Below are 8210 nucleotides of genomic sequence, written 5' to 3' on the forward strand. Positions count from 1 at the left end.
TCTAAAGAGCTCATTTCGCAGAAATTCCGGTGTCGGCGTCGTTGGTTGTGAGCGAAAAATCACCTTGTCCGTGACCGAAAAGTCGAGAAAGATACAAATAAAATAAATAATAAAGAACGTCGGTTCGAATGAGAATCGAACCTAGGCCGCCTGCGTGGCAAGAAGGTGTTCTACTACAGAGCTACGCTATGTTTTTTCTTTCGTGGTATTTATTACAAATGTGCGTCATGTACACACATAGCGAACAAAATACTCAAGGGTGCCTCTACAAGCGCACATTAAGCGTTGCACAGAAAAGAAGTTTCAAATAACACCGCGTTCTAAAAGGGAACCAGAGCAGTACATTTCATGAACAGGGGTGCTATGCAGGATGGCCCGAGCTTCTCGGGCACACGAGTTTGCTCCGAGCTTGCATTACGGTGGTCATGACAGGAAGACAGTGAGGAGCACGCGATAGCAGCGTTGATAAAAACGGCTACAAGAACGAGCATGGCGTCACAAGCGCATATGCGGCATTTGCGGCGGTTTTCAAAGGAACACCCCGTGCGAGCGCGTCAGCGCCGCCACGCAGTCAACGTTTTGACAGTGCAGCGACGACAGCGTGATTGTCGCGCTATCTTTTTGCCAACTGATCATCGCGCCGCCCACGGGCGTGTTCGTGGGCGTTTGTCCTCTTTCGTAAAATTCTTTCGTTCCACCTGCAGCATGGAAATTTCCACTCTCGAAGGCAACAAGGGCGCACGCGCAGCATTCTGTTGCAGCTCGTTTCGCTTCTCTGGAATATTACAGATAAATAAACGGACAGGTTACTGCTACACTTACATTACACGTCTGAAGATTTTTTTGTAGTAGCGAATCGGTAGAAACAATGCCTCCACAAACAAGTAAATAGTAAACAAATAAATAGTTCTCGCCGAAAATCCCACCAGGGGCGCTTGCTTCATAGCTGTGAGTGGTACGTCGTGAGAGCGGTGAAAGTGAATGCGAGACATCGTAGCCACGTGATGATATAACCTTTAGTTCTTTGTGGTGTGTACATAGTCTGTGCGATTCGGCTCATAGATGAATCGTGCCGCTCGCTGGCGTTGCGTCGTGAGCACTGTTCCTCGGCAAGAGGAAACGCGGTGGCGGACCCGCTCTTCGCCGCGGGCGTCTGTCAATCAAATTGATTGACCGCGAACTCGGGCACAAACTCGTTGATTCTGAAAAGGCCCCAGTTCAACTCGTAATTGGCATAGTGCCGGTGTGCTTGTCAAGTGTTTGTGCAGTGGACGCTACTCAGCAGCTTTCATTGCGTATAAAATAATTTCGTCAGCTTGCACTACTTTCGAAAGGCTGGGGCCATCGGATGTAGCTTGTGATCACCTAGCTTCTTCCAGCTTTTTACGTGGCTCGTCCTACTCAGTATGCTTGGTCTGCTTCGGAGTAATGACCGTGTCAGTTCGGTTTCAATATTCGTGCTAATTGATTAGGAAGGTCTTAACTAACATGATATTGAATAGCCATTCTTAATTGTTAATGTTTAATTACCACGACATTAATTACCCAGGTTAATTCGCAAGGGCCTGAATAGCACGGAGGTAATTAGCATAATACTAATTAGCACGATCCTAAATAACACGGCATCAGTGAGTAAGGTCCTCATTATCTTGGTTTTAAGTACACGCTCCTAATTAGCGTCGTGTTAATTAGCACTAATTGTCGATGTTTTAATTACAGCGGCATTAATGACTCAGGTTGATTTCGCAAGGTGCTGAATAGTACAGAAGTAATTAGCACGATTCTAATGAGCACGATTCTAATTAACACGCTCCTAATTAGCGTCGTGTTAGTTAACATTAATTTATAGTGTCTTAATATCCACGACATTAATTACTCAGGTTTAATTCGCAGGTCGTGAATAGTACAGATGTAATTAGCATAATCCTAATTAGCACGACCTTAATTAACACGATCTCGGTGAGTAAGGTTTTGATTATCTTGGGTTTTAATTACATTTTCCTAATTAGCGTCGTGTTAGTTAGCATGATCTTAATTACCTTGCTCTTCGCTTTTACACGATTTCATTAGCATGGTCTGAGTAAGACGTGGCTTAGTTTGCTCGGCCTTAGCATAATTGGCCATCAGCTTCGTCATAGCACGTCCTGACTTAGTTAGGTATACCATCCAGCCAATTAGCTAATCAGCCGGGTGCACGTGCTCTGGGAGCGATCAGACGATGAAGAAGAGAACGACGAGGGCGCGCGCCGGCCGAGCGACGCGCTAGAATGTACAGGCTGGTCATGGTGATTATACACGCGGCCTCGGCGATTAGCTCTAGCCGCCGTGTTATAAGGCGCTCGGTCGGAACTAATCTCAGAGGACACGGTGCTGATTATCCTGAAGGATACTTAGTGCAGACATTAAACGCTTGAAAATGAATTCAAACGGCCCGCGCACACATAAAAAATATAGTTAGTAGAGCTTTCTGCCACTTTTCTTGCATGGGTGCACTTCTGCACTCAGTGGAACGACAAACAAATGAAAGAAGTTTGACGACACCACCCAACCTTCTCGACCGCCCTTGACGTGACGCCGCGTTCCATCGTAACCAATGGAACGGAGCGCGCGCTGAGGGATGGATTTCACCTTATCGTACTATTAGCTCGTTCAAAAGGGGGTGTCGCCAGAGCTCGGAAAGATCCCGAGTTTCGCCAAACTCGGGCCATCCTTCATAGCACCCCAGTAGATACCAGTCCGGCTGGAACTGTAGCTGTTGACAAAAGTGTTTTACCTGTAGAGGTATTTAAAAACAAATTTATTTAAATTCTTACAGCTTACATTATCCCGTGCCACCCAAAAGCAATTCTATGCCTGTCGACATGATCTTGCTAATGGGTATGCACAGTTTATGGAAAACTCGCATGTTAAACAGACATGCGGAACCATATGTATGATCGCTGATGCATTTCATACAAATGGCTCTACAGAGCCACGCTATTGCTTGAAACTGTTTCAGGAAAAAAAACACTATATGAATGTCATGTAGTAGAAGGAGTCTCCTTAACGCATGTAATATTGCGGGGCAGAAGCTTAGAATTGCCCCGGGTGTCCAAACATATGAATTGTGCAATGAGTGAGTGTTTTAAAGGCCAACCCAATACAAATCGCCCAGACATACTTAATAATCATCAGCTGCAAAAGCATCAACAAAGTGAGCAGCTATGTAGGTTCGCGTTTTGCCTTACGGACACGTAGTGGGCCCATCACTGATTCGCAAAAGGAATAATTATGGCGTAGTGGGCACTTAACAAGTGCACTTGCAGTAGGCATTCTAGGATACTTTGAAACGGCCAGTGTTACGCGCACGGTCGTTCGCTTCCTTACGGCATGTTTGAGGCATGCACCGAAAACCGAAGCGAGGCTAGCAATTGAGAAGGTGATGCGCACTGATCCCAATTAGGCTATCAAGTTCTACTCTTGAAGGCTAAGCTCAAGCGTCCTCCAAGTTTTTCAGTGGTCCGGACGCGAGTAGTGGGACTTGCCCAATTTCTTTGGTACATACCCGTTAGGAGCTGCTTGCCGCAGGCCCGCTAAGCTTGTTATAGAAAGAGTCTTCATATTTAATGACGAGCTACTTCATGTCACGCCTTCCCTTACCCCTTTCCCACCACATCCCCAACAGCGGCCAAGAGCCGTCCTTTTCTCTCAATAAAGGTCACATTCATTCATTCATTCATTCATTCATTCATTCATTCATTCATTCATTCATTCATTCATTCATTCATTCATTCATTCATTCACATATAGTGTACCGAAGGGGTGTAGTTCAGAGTAGCCGATTTCTGTGGCACATACCCGCTAGGAGCTGCTTGCCACATAGCCACTAGGCTTGTTATAGAAAGCTTGTTCATATTTAGTGACGAGCTACTTCATGTAGAAGTAGAAGTAGAAGTAGATGTTTATTTCATGAGCAATACAGATCATGAGGAGTGAGAGAAAAAGCTGCTTTTAGGCAGCTTGACAAAGCTCTCATCCCGTGTATCTTGGAGTTCGGTCAGCATTTGGCCACAGACATACTATTAATACAATACATCACTAGAATATATAAAAATTGTGTTTAAAAATCATTAAAATAACAAGTTTGCACACTATTATTATCGAGAAAAGTAGTACAAAATATACAAGAAAACAATCCAGTGAATAAATAGTACATGATCCTGCATGCACGTCCTCCCTTACCCCTTTCCCACCTTATCCCCAACAGCGGCCAAGAGCCGTCCTTTTCCCTCAAAAGGTCACATTCATTCATTATATTGTCACGGTAATAAAAACAAAAGTCAATAACAGTCCGGCTTTCAGCACGTCTGTTACAATCGAGCTGAACGTCGTTGTCCTCTTCTACTAACCGCCAAAAACTCCGCCACGCACAAATAGCAAAACTGCCTCGCACAACAGACAAAGGCCCACTGTATGCACGTGTCAATATATAGTGTACCGAAGGTGAGTAGTCCAGAGTGGCCGTATTCTGCGGCCCATACCCGCTAGAAGCTGCTTGGCACATAACCGCTAGGGTCGTTATAGACAACCTCTTCATTTTTAGTCCACTGGAGGTAAGTAATGGGGCTTGCCCAATTTCTGCGGCACATAACCGCCCCGAGCTGCGCTACGCTCCGCAGGGATTAACCACTGTCTTAGTCGTCTCTTAAAAATCCTGCATAGGCTACTGCTAGCCGACTACTTCGCATGAAAATTGATTCCCACAATACGTGGAATGTCCCGTATTTTTCTTTTGTTTTCGACGATTTCGTGATCACGCAGGATTGTCCGACTGACGACTATATAATGATTTCACCTTAGTATACTATATGAATTTAGGTATATTGCATTTGTCGGACCGATCATAGCTCCCGATATGGTTACATTGTTGCTACGCATGTACGCGCTCATAAATTGTGTAATTGACACTGGACTTCAAACTCCTTAAATGTTTGACGTTTATCGTGCCGTTACGTGTTAACCTACGCAACTAAATGGGCAGTTCACCAACAAAAATTTCTATGTATATCCCGTTATGAAAATTTGCACTGAACTTGCGAATAAACCATGCACGGTCGACGAACCCAGCCCACACCTATCATGGAGACCACTGGTTATGTTTAATCTTCTGCGCGTAAGGCATTGTAGAAACAAATGCTCACGCTTCAGAGTCCTGCTAGTACATTAGTACAGGATGTTTATAGCGTGTAGACAACGGGTTTCAAACTCAATTTTGGTTGAAAAGAATACGCGCGACAATGTATTGCGGCAGACCGTGGGTGAAATGGCCAGCAGCGAAAAGCAGGGCGGATGAAAGAAAAGGACGCCCTTGTCGACCTGTACGAGTGGACTGTCGCAGGACACGATGGTTACACTCTTAGCAAAATGCATCACTCTGCTTTAGTACTCGCTGTTGTGTTTCCGTAAGCCTCGGTCCCGCCATAGGTAAGGCCACTGGAATCGACGCCTCGTCCGGAGTCAGCACTATTGTCGACGGCGCTCCCTTGTTCGAGGGGTGCGTCCTTGTGGCCACCATAGCTGTCATGTCGTTCCGAGAGCGCTCTCCTTGATGGCGGCCTCTCCTCGCTCGACGTCCTCGTCCTGGTCCTTGCGTCCACTTTCGGTACTTCGCTCCTACGGCAGCCTCTGAGCCATCCATCTCTGGAGGCACGGTCAGGGATTCCCCGACCACCATACCGCCAGCTTTCTTTGGTGGTTTCATGGCCGAGTACGCGATAATTCTGCCCATGCTGTCTCCGAGAACGTGCAGCCCCTGCAGGCACAGCAGGCACAGGACCACGAGCAACAGAATCAGGGCCACGGCGTTCAACCAAGCTTTGCTGGACTGTATACGTCGCTCTGCATCGGCGCCGCGTCCCTGTCCCTGGTCATCCCAGGCTTTCGTCTTAGCGCTGCCCCCGCTGTTTAGGGGGCTTCCGCTGACAGCGGACTGCGTCGACACGTCCTTCGTCGCCTCTTCTTTGTCCCCGGAGGACGAAGTACTCGGCCAGATCTTCAGCGGGCTGCGCACGACTACGGCGTGCGTGGGCGAGACGACGGGACCTTTGTCTATCCAGCGGACATCGTCCAGCCGCTCGAACTCGTTCTGTGGCTGGGAAGAAGCGCCAGGCCTCTTCTTCGGCTTCGATGCCACGACGTTTTCTACGCGCGATCGGTGCGAAGACCGCCGGCTGCGTTCCTCCATGCGAGCGATGATGGTGGGAGTGGAAGTCGCCTGTGGCACGAGACGAAGGGATGCCTCCAGGTTCACGGTCTTCACAACCGTCGAGTGGGCCTTGGGCCGCCTCACAGTGTCTGTCGCCCTGCGAGGGCCGACGGCCGCATCCTGCCCCGGCCCGAGGGGTTCGCCCGATAAGACAGCGGATGGCGAGGGGAACGTTTTTGCCGTCGCTTCTGCGGCGCTGCGCAGAGGCCACGAAACCGGCAGGCGCACGAGCTTGCGCTCACCGGCCACGGTCTGTCGCTGGGACCGCGGGCGCCGCGACTCGAGGTCTTGCGACTTCCCACCGTCGCTGCCCGAGGACAACGCGTGGCGGTGCTGTCCAAGCGTAGTGGCGGCCGACCCAGTGGGCCCATCCTCGGCATCCGGTAAACGCGGTTGCGAACTTCTCCACTGCGCAGGACGCACGGACGGAAGTGAGTGGAAGCAGTCCCTTCGCTGCTTGCCGAACATAGACGTCTGCAGGCGCGCCGATGGGCAGCGCACGGGAAGGATGGGACTGCTACGGCCGGCCATGCTGCTTGCGGTGCACCACTTCGTTGTTCTTCTTTACTAATCTGAGCGGCAGTTGTTGCCGTTGAACATGCGGCACATACCCACTATTGGGGATTGGCGAATAAATGGGCGGATTATTTCAAGTTATATTCAGAAATAAGTTTTATTTACTCCTACTGAATAAATGCTGCTGAAATGTGAGGTTAGACGTTAACATGAATGCAGTAACAGAGTGAAGTTTCAATAAGTGATATTTACGAATTACAACAACGACGGCGACGTTAAACAGCAACAACTCTACAGGACAGAAACAGAGGAAAGAGGATATATAACACGGCATTTGGTCGGACTGCATAATAAATTTTGTGACAGCGGAGCGAACATCCCTGTTGCCATTTTTCCTACGTTCCTCTTCAGCGACCACGACGAGAGAGAGCTTGAAGGGGTACTGACACAAAATTTCGCGGCCGAGATAGCCTGCTGGATCGATTGCCGTGTACGTGCGTGTACCATCTGCAAAATATCGACAGCGAATAAAGCTTGGAAGGTATTTTATATGATTTTCGAAGTTCGCGAGCGTGATCCAGCATTATAGGCCGCACCTGGTGCATTGACACCCTCGGAGGTGACCCGAGGTGGCCCCCCTACTTCCCCAACGTAACCGTTGCAGCCGGTACAAGTTATGATGACGTCGCAGCCGCCATTTCTGTTTTGACGCGCTTCCTGACAAATCGCTCCTCGCCAGCGGGTCAAACCTGAAGTGATTCGCCACGTCGAAAATTCCTTCCATCCCCGCCACAAGAAAATCGTCGCCATCAGACGACGATTAAGCTTACGACGACAGACCGCGCGGAAATGCGTCACTGTTCTGTGTGCTCACGTGACCGAGCATTTCACTCGCTAGGTGGTGATAGTTGCACCCGGCGGCTTGTCGTTTTTGGAGCTCTGTCAAACCGAAACTGAGGCTGTGTCGGTAATGAGCAGCTTGTAATTAATTATCTGTCGCGCGCTGCAGCAAACGATGTGCCTTGTTATGACTAGCAGGCGCCCAGCAACACACTGCAGGAAAAAAAAAACGCGGGGCGAAAATTTTTGTCTCAGGACTCCTTTAATTTTTAGCCTTCGGCTGATGCGGTCCTCGCGTACTCTCGAAGAAAAAAGCCGGCAGATCCCACGCATTGTGGGAATCGATGTAATGCGAAGCAGCCAGCAAAGAGCTGCATACATCGTCTTGTATGTCATTGAGGAAAATGCGTGTCATGGTTTTCATGTTAACTCCTATTATTTATGTTCGTCACACAGTAACGTCGCGCAATACCAACTTCGGGGTCGATCAAGCTAGAGAAACGGCCGCCAGCGCCCCATGAGCGTGGCACGCAAGTCATGCTGTACATGACGTACGTGTCATGACTTTCATGTTAACTCGTGTTATTTATGTTCCTCACACGGTCACGTC

The sequence above is a fragment of the Rhipicephalus sanguineus genome, chromosome 3 (genome assembly GCF_013339695.2).
Source record: "Rhipicephalus sanguineus isolate Rsan-2018 chromosome 3, BIME_Rsan_1.4, whole genome shotgun sequence".
NCBI lineage: Eukaryota > Metazoa > Arthropoda > Arachnida > Ixodida > Ixodidae > Rhipicephalus > Rhipicephalus sanguineus.